Genomic DNA, 19,967 nt, shown 5'->3' with positions numbered 1-19,967 from the left:
ACCGATAGCTGAATGTATTACAGCAGAACTTCTGCCGAGCGTTACAGTTCTACTAATTCTACAGCTCTGCTGCTCACTAGAACTGTCACTCGGGGAGGAGTCTGCCCTGACAGAAACCAGGGAAGTACAGAGACTGAAAAGTTGTGTGCTGTTCAAAAGACAATATCCCTATAAGGGCTCCTTTCCACTTGCGAGAAATACTTCCGTGTCTCGCATGTGAAAACCAAGCTGTGGCGCCGGCACTCCAGAGCGGAGCTCCCAAGTGCCGGCACCAGAGCTTGGTTTTCACATGCGAGACACGGACGTGTTTCTCGCAAATGGAAACGAGCCCTAAGTAAAACATCAGAATGTGTGTGCCGGTAAAAAGGGGGGCAAACGAGGCAGCCACAACTTCAGGCTCAGTGTGGTCACACGTGGCAGCCACCCTGATTTTTGGGTTTATGACTTGCTAAAACACTAACTTTGGCTGGCCATATATTTCCCACCAGTGAGCCAACGTGACAGCTACGGTGACAGCTCGGCAAATCACTTTTCTCATAACTTATGAGTGGCTTACTTTGTTTCCCGATAATAAGGCCTTGGGTATGATTCCGAGTGCTAGGAGAATTTTGGCTCCGATGGGCGACTACTGTCACACAATCCATTATCCTCCCCCTTTCCATTCCTGACATTTAATATCACCCGGAGAAGACGTACAATCCTGCTGACTGCGCACATTACAGAACAAAGCCTATTGTACTAGTTGTTGTGTGCGGACACGGAAAAGGAGAGGCAACCTTGGCAGGGAGACTGGCATACAGAAAAAGAATTGTTGAGGGCACAGAGGACCGCGCTGTACTGTCATAACAATGTGCTCTTTATGCAATGCCGCCAGTGTTAAAAAATGACACAAACCTGGCATTATGCTGCCATACAATGAACTCATACATCATTCTTACCTTGATGTGCATGTGTGTTATAATGTAAGGAAACAATGTGTCAGGCATGTTGAAGCCCAGCTGTACATACGTGGCACACCCAGAAGGGGCTCACTTGGAGGTGACTGGTACACCCAGGAGAGATGGATCAATGCCACACAAGTTTTGGCAGATTGAGTTCTATATAAGTAAAATCGGCACTGACAGACCATGAGGGTAAAAATCAGTGGTAATGTCAGTCTCCAGGGCCATAACAATCAATAGTACTAGGGCATCCGTGGGCGCAAATAACGGACAAATCCTGACCGATGACCCATTCTTATCTAATCAGTGCCGGGAGTATATCACAATTTACACTTTTTTGTTCATACACCCACTTGTTGAGGGCTCAATAGAATTGAGATCTGGGGAGTTTCCTGGCCACGGACCAAAAATCTCAATGATTTGTTCACCGTTTCACCTTACTTTTTCCTTGTGACATGGTCTCCATCAAGCTTTAAAAAAAAAAAAAAAAAGCGTTGTTCGTCACCAAATTGCTCCTGGATCGTTGGGAGAACTTGTTCTTGAAGATATTTAGATACCATGCTTTATTCAGGGCATCTCCTAAATAGGATTCAGCTACAGGATCAGTTGTACACCCGTACAGAGCTTGCTCTGAAACGGCAGCAGTCAGTGCTTGTGCATGCACAGTGAGACAAAAGCTTTCGGAGGCTGGCCTGGTGTCAAGGGCAGCAAAGAAGTCACTTCTCGCCAAGAAAATTATCAAGGACAGAGTGACATTCTACAGAGATTAGACTAAAGAGGATGGGCATAAAGTTATTTTGTCTGATGAAGCCATATTCAGGGAAATCTGGAAGAAAAGGTGATCACGTGATCATGAATCCTGGGTCATGCCAACAGTAAAGCATCCCGAGACCACTGATGTGTGGGGGGCTTTTCATCCATGGAGGGGCTCACTCACAATTTTGCCATGAACATTGCCATGGATAAAGAATGGCATCTAAACATTCTCCAAGAAGAAAAAGTGCTCCTGGATGGTTGGGAGAACAACGTTTTTTTCTGCATGATGGATGGAGACCATATCACAAGGCAAAAGTGATAACCAAGTGACTCAAACAAAACATTGAAATGATGGGTCCATGATCAGAAAACTCCCCAGATCTTAATCCCATTGAGAACCTGTGCTCAATCCTCAAAAAGCAGGATGACAAACAAAAACACAGAAATTGTGATAAACACCAAGCATCGACTAAACGAGGATGGGTGGTCACGAGTCAGGATTTGGCCCAGAAACAGATATCCAGGCGTCAAGGCGAAAGGGCAGAAGTCTTGAAAAATAACGGTCAAATATTGAGTGTTTGCATAAACTTGATGTATTTGTCAATAAAAAGTTTAAAAACGTATGAAATGTTTATAATTATACTTCAACGACCAAGGAAATGTCTAGCGAAAAGATAGAAAAACACAAACAGCAAAATTGTGAAAACCAAAATGTGTGTCAGTCTGAGCACTTTTGGCCAAGACTGTAGCAGGCGTAATTCGGCTTTTCTTCACCTGGATAACGTACACAGTTTGATGCCCCAACGCTGTATGCAACCCCCCTGCATAGGGCGAGTAGGTGCCCCCCACTCCAGAACCCATCATTGGGGGGCACATGCATCGTCAGCTCTCTTATATCTTGTTACCAAGCTACATGTCTTGTTACCAGCTCTGCAGGATACAGATAAAACCAATGATTCCTCCTCAACATTACATTGTAGACTTCATTATTGGATCTATTTCTATAAGTGGTTACTCCGGATAAATGGCCGCTCTGCTGTGTGACCTACGTACATCACATTAGCCAATTATCTATTTCTGCAGACATAATTTTGTGTTACAACAAAGAAATATAAATTTGCACAAAAACAAATAACTGAGGCAAAAGGGAAGTCCAAAAATAGGAACGTGCAACCCTCGTATGAGCTGGGAACAGCAATAAAGAGCAAAAATAGAGAGAAGCCTCCTGGTGAAATGTGGTGTAGTGTCCCACACTGCCGTCCGATTCTGCCCTTCTCTGGTGGAGCTTTAACGGGAATCTGTCACCCCCAAAACACCAATATAAGGACTCGGTCCCCCACATACCTGTGCGGTACCATAAATGCCTTAGGTCATGTCTTGACCTCCCAGAGTGCCCCCCTCCTCTCGCCCTATTTTCTGACTTCTGGGAAAAATGGGTGGAAACTAATCTAAAGAAGTGTGTCCAGAAAATTAGATTTCCAAGTAAATACTAAAACTGCAGTCTGGATTGAAACTGAGCACAGAAACAACATTTCCTTGCTATTCTCCTGGGGCTGCATGCTAAAAGAAAAAAAGCAAATCTATTCCTTAATCTTGTATCAGTATCTTGTGTAGTGTGGAGTGCTTGCAGGATTAGATATGGGGTCAGCTCATCACACAACCTGGTTCTCAACACTCCGGTAATTAGCTAGTTTTTATTTCCCCAGCAGCCCACACTTCTTATGACTTTCCCCACCTACAGAGGATGTTGGAGGAGAGAAGGATATGAGAGTTGGAATTTCAAGAAGGAATTCTGGTTACAAGAAAGTTAAGCAGAAGTTCTCAATGTCAGGCAGAAGCTGCAAAAGCAATTAAGATTTTAGGTTGTATGAAAAAAAAAAAAATCCCACGATAATAATGTATGGTTACTTCTCTATCAATCACTTATAGGGCCACATCTAGAATATGGAATCCAGTTTTGGGCTCCACATTTTAAAAAAGGGTATTCGGAAGTTAGAGTCAGTTCAAAGGCGATAATTAGATTATTACAAGGGATGGAGGAAGGCCTCTCATATGATTACAGATTGGAAAAGTTGGGCTTGTTTAGCTTAGACATAATAATAAAAAAAGACGCTTCAGAGGAAAGCTCGTTTATATGTATAGATACACGTGTGGTCAATACAAAAAGACTGGCAGATGACTTATTCCTCCCAAAGACCATACTAAAGCACCAGGGGACGTGCATTACAGGTGGAAGAAAGGCGATTCTGGCATCTTAATAGGAAAGGGTTCTTCACAGTTAGAGCAGTCAGACTGTGGAATGCCCTGCCACAACAGGTAATAATGGCAGATTTTATAACAGCAATTAAAAAAGGGCTGGATGTTTTTCTCGTGCAGATAATATCTAGGCTCCTGGCTACGTATGTCTGCTTCCCGACACCTGAGAACATAAGACACTACCCAGTAATATTACAGTAGTAGACACCGGGCTTATTACAAGACGTGCTTTATGAATCAACATGCTTGAAAATATACGGCTGGGAGGAGTAGTATCAGCTGATCACGTAGAAGTCATTCAGATAGCCAGGATTTTTCTCGTATGTAAAAAAAAAAAAAACAGACCGTTATTCAGAGTTTGGTCAATTGTCAGTTTTTCCTGTTTGATTAGTGATTTTCATGTATTAAAAAATAAATTGTAAACCTTCCCCTGTACATCACAATGTTAAGCACCGACGCCGACGGAACGGCACAGACCCATAGAATTGTATTGGCAACTAAAACTAGGCAAAAATTACTAGTGGGAATTTACATCCATCTGATCTCTAAAATTACAAAGAATGGAAAATTACTAAAATATTCTCTCCCAGGATACATTCAATGACAGTAATAGGAAACACCATAATTGTGCCGCAGGGTATACATAATACAAGGGCCATGTTGGATGAAAATTTGGCACCAATCTTGATTTATCTCAACAGTATCTAAGGGAAGCTGCTAAAGGCCAAGTAAGAATACAATTTCCATACACTCCAGAATCTGCACTACAGCCCTTCTTGGACCTTTCACACAAAGCAGTCCTATGAAACTCATCAATATGACATATTTTGCTATGTATTAGAAGTCTATATTGCAAATGGACTCTGTATATATGTTTTTAGACCAGATGTGCACTTTAATTGCCATACAAAGAGGCTTAATGGGATAGGTTCTCAAAATATGTGACCCAGACAGAGTAGGACCTATGCTTGAGACTCTGCGTTAGTGGCACAGCCAACGGTACCACACGTCGCGGTGATCACGTGGCCAGGAGAATGGAGTCAGTGACATGTTATGAAAGTCATAGAAAAAGTGTAAAGCAAAGGTGACCCATCGAACGTGACTGATTGGATCGGGAAGTTTCCTTCTTCATATCCTGAAGATTGGCCATCACGCCCCTTCATGTTTCAAGCTGCTTCTGATTTTGGGCACAGCTCCATTTCACATTTAAAGAACAGATTACAAACTGCTTTTCTGGCTGTTTCCCGTTGTACACAGTGCTGAGTACACAGACAGGGCGGTGTGAATATTTACTGACGTAGATGAAGGAGCGGGGCGAGAAAGTGAAGAAAAACTATGAAAAATAAACACAGACAACAGGAAAATAAGAGAGGCGGCGATAGGAAAAGGGCAAGGAGAAAAGAACAGAGGCAGCTGGAGAGAGCGGGCAGCGCTTGGCGGGCACCCAACGGGAAGGGAAAAGAAAGGACGGACTTGTGAAATGTTGATACACACAGAAAACACATAATGCGCCTTTGTAATTTTCTGCTGCCTGACCCATCGGGGCAGACAATATGGTACAGGTACAGGCCTGCCAGCACACATACTGCACTACCCAGCCACACACAACATTGCTCCGCCACCTCCTCACTGACATTCTTCTCCTGGTAGGAAGGAGGAGGGAAAAGGAGGAAGAAAAAGTGTGAAGCTGATGTCACACAAGGTCCATGGGTCTTTATAGAGCAAATGAAGAGGAAAAGAAAAAGTGTCCACGTCGGGCAAATCTTAGGTTTTTTTTGTACGGAATAAAGTAGTCTGCCGTGCCATTCCATACAAAGGAATCCAGCATAAAAACACACATTGCACTTAACCTATGGTTAAAATTAATTTTTAAAATTCCAGGACCTTTGACGACATGAGCAAAAAAGTGCATCCCGGATGGCTGTAGCTCATCACTGCAACCGGCCGTGACCGAGCAGCACGCAAGTCTAAACCGATCTGAATAGATATAGAGAGAATAGTATTACTGTAAAGGAAACCTGTCATTTCCAAAAACTCAATTTACGTGCAGATAGAGGGGAAATCTGCAGGTTACTAGCGTTTAAATCATGTCTGCCTTACTGGAGCAGCGGCTACTGGGAGAAAATGAAGGTACATCCTCCCTGCAGCCACTCGATGACAGTCATTGATGGGGCGCAGTGAGTGGCTATACTCCCTGCTCACTACACGGTGTGCAATCACTCACCCGGCACACTGACTGTAGATTACAGAGGTGGATAACGACAGGTGGCGCTCAAAACGTCCCTTGGAGAAACAAGGTGGACACAGACAATCTGCTGAAAGATCCCCTCAAACTGACCTGAAACTGACCTGATTGTGTATGGGCCCAACAATACCAGGGACTGAGGTGAGGGAATTAATGGAACATATAGATTTTATATAAATAATATATATATATATATATATATATATATATATATATATATATATATATATATATATATATATATATATATATATATTTATTTATTTTCAAAAAAAGGAAAGCAGCACACATAGATTGAAAAAAATAAGTGGACTTTAATGCCTGAATGGCGTGGCCACTTATTTTTTTCAATCTTTTTGTGCTGCTTTCCTTTTTTGAATCTATCATTGGATTGCTGGTTGGGAGAGCTTTGCATGTTTTGTAAGGTAGTATTTGATGCTGTTCCAATTTATGATACATATATATATATATATATATATATATATATATATATATATATATATATATATATATATATATATATTTTGTGTGATTAAATAGTCCAGCAGTAAAAGCGGCTGGAACCAATATCAACCATGTGGGAAATGACTGATGACAAGTACTTAATACACAGCACTCTTCGTCATCTGAGGGTCCGTTGTGCCTCCTTGTGTGTCAATCACATGATCAGGATCACACTTCTATCTACTGGTGATAAATAAGAAAGGGTCCAACTAGAGGACAGAAACAGATCTTCAAAATTGAGATTACATTGAAAAATTGCACACAATGAATAACTTTTAGTTGGTGGAAACAAACTTCTCTTTAGTCTCAAAAGTGCAGGAATTTGGTGAGTGGGCAATACATGCATGAAGAATAGCCAAAAAGAATTTTCCATACGAGATGACCTTGCGCTAATGATTCACTTCTCCTAGTGATTCACATTTCCTGTGCTAACTGCATGTACGGCAGATTGGCACAAAGCTACAATGAATATTCTGGCTACAGATCTGTATCCTGTGACATTCAGTTTTATCAATCTGCCCTCCATACGTATCTAATACAGGTGCAACCATGAGGTTAAGGCCAAGTTCACACTGGGCGTTTTTTTTATGCTAATTTTCAGCTGCGTTTTACAGTACCAGCAAAGCCTATAAGATTTCAGAAATCTCATGCACACATATTGGTTTTTATGTCATCAGTATTTTGTGCTTTGCATGGTTTTTTGGACATCGAGCATGTCACTTCTTTCAGCCATTGACTTGACTGGGTGGTGAAAAAACGCTGAAGAAAAAAAAAAAACAAGAAAAGATCATGTTTTGCTGCGTTTTTTTGTGCCAAACCTCATTCTATCAAACAGGACTTTTTTTTCCAACACTAAAATTTATCAGCATGCACAAGAGACAAATCTAGCACGCCAAAACAGCCACAAAAAAACACTGCAAGAAAAACCAAGGAAAACATGCTTTTTTTCTGCAGCTTCTTTCCCGCAGGAAAAAAAACGCTAAAAAAAAGCCTAGTGTGAACTTACCCTTATGCTGTACTATGCAATATCGCCAGTCACACGGCTTCGCTATGTGGAATCCTATTTGTTTTCCTTGCTTGCTCTGTGCAGTTTCGGATTTTCCTTTTTCTCTACCCCACCACCCCCATTTGGCTATGAAGGGGTTACAGCTACACAAACATCACTCTCTAGCTTTTCTGTCTTCAGCAATTAATTAGACCTAGGAATTCTGGCCTCAGCAAATCCCTATTACAGAGAATGCACAGTGTAAAGGAAATCTGGAGACCTGCGGGAAATAATGCAGCAAAGTTCTCATTAGGTGATTATTTATATGCACTATTATTGCATTCATTTCACAGTGACAAGTTTTTTTCTGCATTTTTTTTGCAATATTTTTGCCTAAATCACTAAGTCCAGATGTCTATAATACAATAGGCTCTTTACATACGCAGCATTTTAGTGATGTTTTTGCAATTGATGGCATTTTTGGGAAAACGTATCATACTCTTGGTATGGGGTTTTTATTTTTCAAGCATTTTGGTTCTTAACTCTCCAAGTAGCACTTCAAAAGTATCCGGTAAAATGCTTAGCGAATGGCACAAGTTATATATAATATGACATGCAAAAAAAAAAAATGTCAAACATAAAAAAAAAAAAGCTATAAAAAAAAAATAATAAGATTACGGTATATATGAGACTAAGGGTATGTGCAGACAACATCTTTCCTGGCAGATTCTGCAGCCCTAAAAAAAAAAAATAATAAATGAACATCTGCACGGCAATGCCAAAACGACTTGCTGTGCATAGGTTCCCGTCTTTTCCCACTTTTTTTTTTTTTTTTTTTAAACTGCTTAAGGCTTCGAATGCCGCAACGTGGCTAAAAAGTGACCGATCCATTCTTCAGGCAGCTTCCACTTGGAATCCGCTAGTATCTTTTGTATGCGAAGGAAGTATAAAAAAATTAAAAAAAATAAATAAATTAAAAAAATAAAATAAAACTTCTACCCTTTACAATATTAAAAATGGATAGCACAGGGGTTTCACATACGGTAGATGTTATCCTTGTGCTGTCAGTCAGTTTTATGGACCTACAGACTTTTATTACATTTTTTGTTTTTTGCTGCAACAAGGTCAGCAAAGAAAAAAAAAAGGACTTGTGAACAACTCGATAGGCTTTATGACAAAAGATTGAATGAGCCCTTAGGCCAGGGGTCCCCAACCTGTAGCTCGGGAGCCACATGTAACTCACGGCCCCATGAATTGTGGCTCGCGGCTGTCTGCTACACCTGGAGCTATTGCATCAAGATGGCAAACAGGTATGAAGAGCACATCTGAAAATGGTGAATTTTGTGAGCAGCCCTGCACAGAAGAGCAGATCTGGATGCACATATACTAGTCTTAGGGGTTTTGAGATGAATTAAGTATGGTACGCTGGAGACAAGATGACACCACCTGTCAGAGGAGATGTTTGAAGCTGGATGTGACAGTGTCTTGGGAGTGCGTTATAGGAGAACACTGGATGGGGGTATTGTGGGAACCCCTGGATCTTAGTATACTGCTTTGGGGTTATTGATTATTATTGAAACGCTTTGGTTCCCATTATTGTGAGGGGCCCTCGCGACCCTCTCTTAAGGCTGGATGTGGATCACGACCCTCTCTCAAGGCTGGATGTGGCTCTCAAGGTCAGAAACGTTGGGGACTTCTGCCTTAGGCTATGCCAGTACTGTACATAGGAGGCACACAGTGCGGGGGGGAAACAAACACACCTAGACACTAAATTAGCAAAAATAATGCCTGACATTTACATTACACAGAATACTAGCAATCCAGACCAACAGGAAGAGTCAGATCAACTTTTTATATATATTTATTTAGGACCAAGTCCAGATGAGCGGATTCTCGGTCCATGTGCACAGCGGACTACGCCAGGGAAATAAAATTCAATGGGCCAAGTCCAGGAAAAAGGGTATGTGTGGGGAAAAAAAAAGCAACATATTCTCTCTCTCCGTTTTTATGATAAGAGGACTATGTGGCACACAACACCGATGCACCGGGCACACAGAACTACAAATGGACTGAAGTCATGTCCACGCTCATGTGAACTCAGCCTAAAATGCAACCGATGATGTGTACCAAAACATGGCAGGCCACAAAAAGATGATGGAGGCCAAACAGTGTCCACAGTGACTTCATCGGGGTTCCCCACGGAATATAGTTGTTTTTTTTTAGGATTCTGACAAACACCGACGTCATGCTGTATAAGTGTGAACCGAGCCTTAGTATCCAGAATGTTGTAAAGAAGCAGTATATCATCACACCCACAGCAAATGAAACATGAGTGGACCTTGGACTTAGCTGAGGTAAAGTATTGTGCGCTCACGAACAAAGAACTACCGGTAATCTTGACTGTGAGACAAATACTGAAAAAATATCAGCCAACAACTAGAACATACCCAGAGCAATCAAATATGGCAGGAGCGAACAGCACATGCCTCAGCACATATACCTGTAGATCAATCATTGCATTGTGTGTAGACCATTTATGTGGGATGTGTGGCTAACTACAGCAGTGCCCAGTCCTTACATTGTACTATTCACCCTCACTGATCCCCAGCACCTCCCGTCCTAACACTTACCCACTTCGGTCACAACACTTAAGAAAAGGCCGTACATGCCCACTGGGCCAATCATTAGCCATGATAGAGACGAGTCTCCGTCAGTGACTGAATGAGCCGGCATTTCTCACCATGTCCAGCTTTTGAACATGTTGAGAGAGGGCCAGGAAGTCAACACCATCTTGAAACGGGTGGGGGCTCGGTTAAGGAGCATACCCCTTTTATTTATTCATTTTAAACCAATCTGATATCTTGGACCGTTTAACAAACTGTTTGGGCTCCCTCATCATCCCCATGGATGATGTATCACCAACTGCCAGCCAGGGCTGTGGAGTCAGAGTTCATTTTGGTGGAGTCAGTATAAAATGGACCGACGCCTAAAATCTATACGATAATGCATTGGGTTCAGCGGTACAATGCAGGATGTGCTGTAAATGTTTTCATAAGAATTCGGAAAAGTTATGAAATATCCTATAAATGTCTGTTCTGTTCCTTATCTAAGGATCTAGGTTGTTAGTTGAGACGAATCTGTGCTGCAATTTAAGTACATGCTCAGTAGTTACCAGGGCTGTGGAGACGCATTAAGGGAAATTGAGGAGTCGGAGGTTTGGCTTACCGACTCCACATCCCTGGTGCCAGCTAAGATTAGCCACTGTAGTCCCATAACATTATGCCACCATGGGCAAACTTGTAGATTGTAGCTCTTGCTGACTATGCTGCTTTACTCTGAGGAGAGTGGGGGTCCCAGCTCCGGGATGATGATAGGTGCATCCATATCCATTTATTTTAATTTGTTTTTGTAACCCCTGGGACCTTCACTGATCCCTAGAACAGGGCTATGAAGTGTCCCATTGCATGGAGTATGCCACAACTTGTCAACATTGTGTATGAAACTGATTTAGAAAAATGAGTACAACGGCTGGCTATCTCCGGCTGTTCCATAGACAATTAATTGAACAGTGGCGAACTTGCATAGTCAGAGCCTCATTCTTGGGATAAGTGGGGTCCCAGCGTATGGACCCCCACTAATCAGCAAGTTATACCCTAGCGTATGGACCCCCACTAATCAGCAAGTTATACCCTGGCCTATCCACATTTTGTCTTAACTTTCAGTATTGGGAATAAACCTTTTAGGGCTTGTTCACACTTTGCAGATTTTGCTGCGGATTTTTCCGCAGCGGATTTGGAAAAACCGCAGTGCAAAACCGCTGCGGTTTTCACTGCGGATTTTCCTGCGGTTTCTTCTGCGGATTCCTCTGCGGGTTTTCAACAGCACTTTCCTATTGGTGCATGTTGAAAACCGCTGCGGAATCCCCAGAAAGAAGTGACATACTCCTTTTTTTCCGCAGCAATTCCGCGCGGTTTTTAAAGGGATTTTCCGCAAAGTGGGCACAGCGGTTTTTGTTTTCCATAGGGTAACATTGTACTGTACCCTGCATGGAAAACTGCTGCGGATCCGCAGCGTCAAATCCGCTGCGGATCCGCAGCAAAAAACGCAAAGTGTGAACATAGCCTTAAGGTCCCAATACGCCTTGGATTAGAGTAGGCCAAACCCGCCATAGCTGTCCCAATGCTCCCACAAAGATGAAGTGGAAGAAAAGGATTGGGCAGTTGAAATGTAATACAAATTGTTTTAAGGGAAGATGAGCTGACAGAGATGTCTGGCAGAAGCTTATGGGCCCCATACACATTAGATGGGTCTCTGCCGAACGATGCTTTGGGTCAACAGCAGTCGCTTCCATACACAAGTAATTTATGAGAATTCAGATGACAGACATCTCTGCTGGCAGCCCATCACTGAGAGAACACAGTGATCGGCAGTCCAAAATGAGGCATCTCCCCTGAAAATCAGTTGGCCCGGAGCCCCCCGTACACAGAGTGTTGGCCAAACCTGTCGATGTCGGCTGACATTAGTTTAATGGAAGGGGAGCCGACTCTGCTTTCCCATAGAAAACACATGAATGCTCAACCAAACAGAGCATCCATGTGTATGAGGAAGTCAGGAGAGCTGTCGGATGAGCCAGCATTAGGTCACCATTTTGTTTTCGATAAGTGTCCACGATGAGTTTTTGATGCTGCATATTTTTGCACAGCAAGAAAACGCAGCATCCTACAGTTCCAGCAAAGTGGAAGACATTTATATAAACCTCACACCCACTGGTTTTTTTAATGCAGCATAAACTGAACTGCGGTGAATTTTTCATACATTGTAGTCAATCAAGTTTGGTCATCACCAAATACCAGAAAAGACTAAAAACAAAAGCACCCTATGATAAAAAAACAACATCAAAAAGAGACAAAACACCTCAGCAATAAAAACGGGAAAAAAAAAAAACACATAAGGTAACGTAAGAGGTGCAGAAATGGCGCTGAAAGTGGCTTAAGGTACACGGGCCCCCTTGGGAACCTAGTAATTCCATCCTGCCATATTGGTGGCAGCCCCTTTATCTGATGGCGCGGCAGCACGTCCTGATTCACACCTAAGAGCTACGCTCTGGTCTGTGGAAATGCCGGGCCCCACTATAGGATATCAGTCTTTCTAAAAAATAAACAAAAATTCATTTAATAAAACCTGAATGAAATACCCCTCACATAACACGGCCTCACTGACCTGCGCGCAGGACAGGACCTTCATGACTTCAGCGCCTCCTGAGGCGACATATTTTGCCTGTTACCTGCCTGTCCTGGCGGAGCGCCCCGAGGGCAGCCATTGTAGTGACAGTCGCCAGTCACAGCATTCCTGGCATGCCTCCGACCACACCGCCTGTCCTGTATCACTTACCCAATATATGCTCAGACATATATTCTTCCCGATGCATTTAACCATTTCAGAGCCAGGAGGATCAATTCATGCTGAGGATTTGACAAATTTACAACATTTGCACAATTTGGCGAAGATTTTGCATCAGATTTTAAAGGGTATCACATATAAACAAAAATAAAATCATCATAGGAGATACTATGGACAACAACTGATAGGAATCTACGACCCGAGACCCCCACTAATCAGTCAGTGCACGAGCTACACGTGGAGAGCAATGTGCGGAGCCATAGACTTACTATTGGGCCTGTACGCTCCTCTGTGCGCGAAGCTCATGTAGGAATTCTCAGGACCCCCACTGATCGGCAGCATATAGCCCCCCTATGATAAATGATAATTACTTTGTTATTTAATAATGTAACTAGGCAATATGACCTTCCGGGCAAGTAGGCATAGGTCAATTTCACAACAAAGTAGGCCCTTCTCAAAGGCACCTCCAGTCACCACCTAAAGCTGGTTTGTCATGCACGGATCTGTACACACGGTCCGTTTTTCTGCTCACGTGCCTAAAATGATCCATTGTATCAGTCAATAATAACAAATGGGGCCTCTCAGCCTCCCCTTTATATAACTGATACAGCTAATCGCTTTCATACATGAATTCCAAAAATGGAACAAACGGAAGTGTGAACACGGCCTAACAAAACAGTTTGAGGCTTTAGCCAGGAATATCCACACATCCGCTGTCACCCCATATTAAGGTAACCTGGATCTTAGAGAAGCCCCCTTCACATCTCCCCTCCTCCTAAGAAGCCAGGGCCTGGCAGACCATTTATTTCATTAAATACTATTGATTTCTATGGCGGCTGAGTAATCCGCTACTGATTACACACTGGCCGGCTCCAACACAACCACAGCAGACAAGCAACTGTGACACCACCAGTGTGACAAAACAGAGGGGTCCCCAACTGGGCAGCCCCTATAAATAACAGTGTAGTAAGCACTGATCTGGGGGAGCAGTGTGCACACTGTCATGCCTCATTTGCCCTGAGGGGGCGCTGTACGAGAATTAAACATGGCAGTAGGATTCCCCCACTAATGACAGCTGATGGCAGAAAGTACCAGCAGATTACTGTGGACCCTGCTAATAAGTCACCTGTCCACAGACCCCTATAGGCAGCGTTCTTACACTCCCCCTTCAGGGCCACCTGTGCGCACTGCAGTCCCGGTACCGCTCTGACCCTGCACACACAGTGCAGTATACCCCTCCTCTACAATACACACATGCAGCAGCTCACTGCACTCACCCCGAGTCCGCCCGCTCCTTCTAGGGTCCCGGGATCAGCTCACACGGCGGCTGCAAATCTCCCCGAGCAGAGTGCGGACACAGAGAGCGGACACAGAGAGCAGGACGAGCCGGAGCCAGAGGAAGGGCAGCGGCTGCAGACCACACCCCGCAGGCCCCGCCGCCTAACCCTGCAGAGACTCGTGCAGAGTGATCTGCTAGAGAGGAGGCGCCACCTACAGCTCACTGACAGCACTGCACTGTGTGTGCCCAGCAGGACTCACACTAGTATGGAGAGGATTACTCAGTGGGGACACATAAGAATAGGTCATAGCTCACAACTTTCCTGCTATTGAAGCCCCTGGATCAGATTGCCTTGTCATTGTCCCCATAAAGTATGACCCCAACAAAAGTACCCCTTAAACACAGTATGATACCCCCACAGTGAATTCCCCCACATGAACGGTGCGATGACTAGGGTTGATGGAATAGTGTCGGATAAGTGCTTATCTGAATATCTATAGTACTTACTGAAGAGCTGCCTCGGGAACCCGGATACCTGGAGCGCTTCCGATAATCAGCTGTTCGGTGCCGCAGCTGCGTGTGTCGCGGCCAGGCTCGGACTGGCCCACAGGAGAACAGGAAAATCCTCTGGTGGGCCCCTGTGCAGGTCACCACCCTCTTATATCAGAAGTACTTGGCACAATATACTTCAATCACAATGGCGGCATCTTATTCATTTAACAATCTACCCAGTTCATTGTTATATAAATTTGTGATTGAGAATAATGTCACATTTGCAGAAAAGTGGGGCCCTGGAGTTGGTTACTGGTGGACCCTTGGCACCCCAGTTCGACACTGGCCGTGGCTGTGTCACAGTCACAAAAAAACAGGCTCTTCATACATGTGTTGTGACTGTCACACATCCACGAGACATGCAGCTGCATCGCCGAACAGCTGATTATCGGAAGCGCTCCAGGTATCCGGGTTCCCGAGGCAGCTATTCAGTAAGTACAGTACCATAGATATTCAGATAAGCACTTGAGTCGCCCATCAGGGCAAGGTACTCGGTACCGGATCCGGTCAGCTATTAAAGGGGATGTCACGGTGGCTGCGACCCAGTCCGTGGCCCTGGAACTCACTGTAAAAGGGAACAGCCTTTAAAGGGGAATTGTGAATAAGTCTGTAGTGACGCCACCTGTGGTGTTCGGTCAATAGGGGACCGACGCTGTTTTAAAGGGGTCCTCTGTGGGATGTTGTTGCAGCAATGATGGTGACGCTTCCCACAGGTGAAGCGGGGTCCCCAGGGGTCCTAGAATGTATGGTGATGATGGTGTTTGCCGGTTAATGAGTAAAGGACACAAGTTGTAAAGTCTTTACCTGGTTTACTGTAGTTGGCAGGCCACAGTCCAGGGTACTGGCAACAGGTACATTAGGTGTCCAGGCAGCCCGGAAACAAGTGGAATCCCCTTGGCAAGTCAGGTTGGGAGCCTTCCACTGCGCGCTTCTATAGTCCCTTGCTGTCTGTAATGTCCTAACAAGGTCCTGGTTCCTTCCCCTGTCCTGGGACAGGTACCTGTATGGTAGGCAGCTTGAGCCGTTCCTTCTGGGGTCTCTGCACGGTGACTCCAGGCTCCAGGGTGCTGCTGTACCACAACCTCTGGTTCTGCTAGGTGTCCTACAGTTCCATTCTAGCCTTGGGCTCCCGGTACACGGTCTCTGCACTTTGGCTCCTCGGAGGCCTACTTGTAGCCTCCTGGAGCCCTGAAATCTCCCTCCCCGAGAGGAAGGCAGCACCACTGTGGTACCCGAACTCCTGGGGTGCCACATTCCTACCCCCCAACCCCCTAAAAATTCTAGTACTCCTTGACTGGGTAGAGGAAACATAAACAACAGGTTAGACATGATGCAATAAAACATTTTGAACAACAGTAACAGGTTTAAACTTATTCATCCCTTACGGGAGGCACTTTTGACTTGGACGTTGCAAACAAATTTATAAATGTACATCTGGTCTTATATCAGGGTGTCCTGGTCTATGAATATGGGCTTCTTCTCACTTGCGAGAAATATGTCCGAGTCTCGCAGGTTAAAACCCTGCTCTGGCGCCAGCACTCCAGAACGGAGCGTGCAGCTCCATGTATTGCTGTGCGGACGCACGCTCCGCTCTGGAGTGCCGGCGCCAGAGCAGGGATTTAACCTGCGAGACTCAGATGTATTTCTCGCAAGTGAGAAGGAGTCCTAAACGTCATAAACCCCCAACCTAGGCTTTGGGCTGGCTACAAGGCGTATCCAGACTCGGGGTCCGCCACGCCAGACGGTTTTTCTTCAGGTCTGTGCAGAAACAAGGCCCTACCCACTCCGGCAAGTGGGCAGAGCCAGGGTACACCTTGAGGGTGCCAACTATGTACAAATACAGTTTTTGGGTAATTCACTGTCCATTACCCTATTGTCAATTTTAAAACCTGTAACAAATATATGCATGCAATTCAAACAGGTAACAGCAATGATTGACATTGTTTTAGTCCCTGTACCTGGCTGAGATTTGACCTTTGCTACTACGGGTAGATCTGCGTAGTTCCTGGTCTAGCATGTCTGCTGTTACTGTAGTGGACCCACTAGTGAGTGTACTACTTGTAGGCCTGCAGTGTGTTGTTAAACTGGGTACTGCGACTTCTTAGATTCACCATAGGTCTGACAGATTCACCGATAGCAGAGGGTGGATTCTCTGGTTCCACTGCTGGGGTGACATTTACTGCTTGAAATTGCTGGTGTGAAGTCTCTTCTGATTCAGGATGGTTCGGTGTCACATTTTGTTCTGGCATTTCCAACTGGGGAAAAGTCAAGACAGGTATCATTATGGCCTGATGTACTTGAGTCTAAGACTGAGGAAAAGCTCTAAGGACGGTATGGATTCTCTTTTCCTCTTCTGCCAGTGGTTGAGTAGTACTTGGATCTTTTTCTTTGTCTCTCATACTTTAAGATGGTCTCTGGATACTGCAGTCGAAGTTTCTCCTCCATCTTTGCTGATTAGACAGACTTTAGTATTGTCAAAGTTGGATGGTAAGATAGTATACGGTTCTACTTCCCACTAGTCATCAAGTTTGTGTGTCGCCCGCCAGAGCCGTGGGGTACTCGGTACCGGGTCCGGTGTTCACAGGGGAATGTCTCGGTGGCTGCGACCCGGTCCGTGGCCCTGGACGCCCATGTAAAAGGGAAAGGTCTTTAAAGGGAATAAAGTTTATGTTTGTGACGCCACCTGTGGTATTTGGTCAGGGTGACCGACGCTGCTTTAAGGGGTCTGCTGGGGTGATGTTATGGCAGCTAGATGGTATACCTTCCCACAGGTGAAGTATATCCCCAGGGCCTCCCAGTGTGTAGATGGTAGAATGGTGAGAGGTGCAGTAAGGAACGAGGACACAGGTTTGCAGTCTCTGTACCTCATTTACTGAAGTCTTCAGCAGCCACAGTCCAGGGCACTGGATCACAGGGCAGGTAGGGTCCGGCCGGTTTGGAGGCAAGTCCAGAGTTCCCTTATCCAGGTGAAAAGTAGAAGCCTTCCTTTGTGCTGTAGTGGTGTAGTCCCTTACTGCTAGAAGCTTCAAATAAGGTCCTCACAGATGTTATTGGAGCGCCCCCAAGGGCAAGGGGTTACTCGGTACCGGATCCTTCGGTTCTCAGGGGGGATGTCACGGTGGCTGACCCGGTCCGTGGCCCTAGGGACGTCTGTGTAAAAGGGGGGGAAAGATCTTTAAAGGGGAAGTGTTCATGACGCCACCTGTGGTATTCGGTCAGGGTGACCAACGCTGCTTTAAGGAGTCCGCTGGGGTGATGTTATTGCAGCTAGATGGTATACCTTCCCACAGGTGAAGTGTATCCCCAGGGCTTCCCAGTGTGTAGATGGTGCATGGTGTGAGGCGCAGTGAAGAGCGAGGACACAAGGTTGCAGTCTCCTTACCTTTTACTGGTGACTTCAGCATCCACAGTCCAGAGCACTAGATCACAGGGCTGGCAGAGTCCGGCCGGTTTGGAGGCAAATCCAGAATCCCCTTATCCAGGTGGAAATCAGTAGCCTTCCTCTAGCGCCTTGGTGTTGTAGTACCTTACTGCTGGGCGTCTCATAAGGTCCTCACAGATGTTGTAGATGTTATGTCTCTCTCTCTGTCCCCCAGATGGATAGGACAAACCGCATGACCGGAGGCTTGAGGCATTTTACAGGGACTCTATCATGCCCCAGCCTCTCGAGGGTGCCACCTTGCCTCCTGGGTGTGGGGCGGATCAGTAACGTGAAATTAGCTGTCCTGACGATCTCTGGAGCAAGGCATAAAGGACTGTTGCTCCCTCTGTGTTCCGGCTACCGGAATCCTGCGCCTCAGAAGGAGGCAGCCTTTACAGGACAGAACTCCTTCTGGTATCCACTCCTTTGCTAGTGACTTCTTCACCCTCTCTACAATACAATTCGCTTTCGTGTCCGTTCTTAGGAACTGCCGCACTTAGGGCAGGCGCAGCGCCGTGACCTTCCGTCTAGGCCTCTGACAGGCTCCCACCCCTGTCAGGGACCAACTACCTGAGCGAAGCTCAAACAGCAACTGCCTAACTTCCTCTCCAGGCCACCAGTTTTACCTAAGTGTGAAGAGTGCCCTAATAAATAGGAGCATAGCTCCCCCTGGTGGACTGGAGTATGAAATATGTTGCATGTTTGTGAAACCTGGATTCAGTTGTCCTTCTTTGCCTCCAAACGTAACATCACTCCCCCCTAGAGGAGAATGATATTACTGCAACGACCAGGACCCTGGGGCGCTGCACTCTCTCTTTCTCTCTGTCCCCCAGTTAGGATAGGACATAACCCATATGACTGGTGACTTGAGCCTATTTATAGGGTCTCTTAGATGACCCGGCTCTGTGGGATGTCACCGTGCCTCCTGGGTGTTGGGTCGGACAGGTAAAATGCAATTAGCTGTCCTGCCGGTCTCTGATGTAAGGCGGGGAGGTGCTTACAACCTCGGTGTTCCGGCTACCGATGTTCTGCGCCTCAGAAGGAGGCAGCCTGCTCGGGGCTGGTCCCCTTCTGGTATCCTCTCCTGTGCTTCCTCTCCTGCACGCTTACTGCAATCAATTCTGCCTTCTAAATGTCTCCTTCCGGAAGCTGCAGCTCTGTGGCATGCTCAGCTCCGTAAACCCTCTGTCCTCCTCAGACTGATGTCTGGAACTAACTAACTTTCCCTACAGACTACCAGTTATATATATATGGGGAGTCACCTAGTAAATAGGATCAAAAGCTCCCCCTGGTGGCCTGGAGTGTGAATGTGTTGCATGTTTGTGGTACCTGGTTACAGTTATCCTTTCTTGCCTCCAAACGTAGCATCACTCTCCCCGTGAGGAAAGCGACATTACTGTGACGACCAGGACCCTGGGGCGCCACATGTGCATTCTCCTTTTACGCTTTAACACTTGTTCACCTGGTGACAAGGGAATTGCAGGGGCCTGTTGGTTATAGTCTCTCTCTTGTTTTTGTCTTGCCTGAGACAAGCTTCTTTCTACATATTCTTGGACTTGGTGATATTTCTGTTGTCGCTCGGTATCCCAATCTGTATCTGTTCAGGTACTTTCTGGGGTTAGGACTCC

The 19,967-nt window shown here is 45.3% G+C and overlaps 1 protein-coding gene across 4 annotated transcripts in view; it reads right to left on the bottom strand.

Moving 5' to 3' along the window:
• CD151 (CD151 molecule (Raph blood group)) overlaps positions 1 to 14,554 on the bottom strand; it is a 46,589-nt gene extending 32,035 nt beyond the window's left edge. For 2 of the 4 annotated variants that reach the window (XM_077287824.1, XM_077287822.1), the window contains exon 1: positions 14,365 to 14,520. The gene's annotated coding sequence lies outside the window, so the exon portion shown is untranslated. Of the gene's footprint in view, positions 1 to 13,356; positions 13,439 to 14,364 lie in introns of all 4 variants that reach the window. The other 2 variants (XM_077287825.1, XM_077287823.1) reach the window with 2 other exon arrangements.
• Positions 14,555 to 19,967: the final 5,413 nt, after the last annotated feature.

Source organism: Ranitomeya variabilis, chromosome 2 (assembly GCF_051348905.1).
Source record: "Ranitomeya variabilis isolate aRanVar5 chromosome 2, aRanVar5.hap1, whole genome shotgun sequence".
NCBI classification, from domain to species: Eukaryota; Metazoa; Chordata; class Amphibia; order Anura; family Dendrobatidae; genus Ranitomeya; species Ranitomeya variabilis.
The sequence above is the reverse complement of the archived record's forward strand: the minus strand, read 5'-3'. Positions and strand labels throughout refer to the sequence as shown.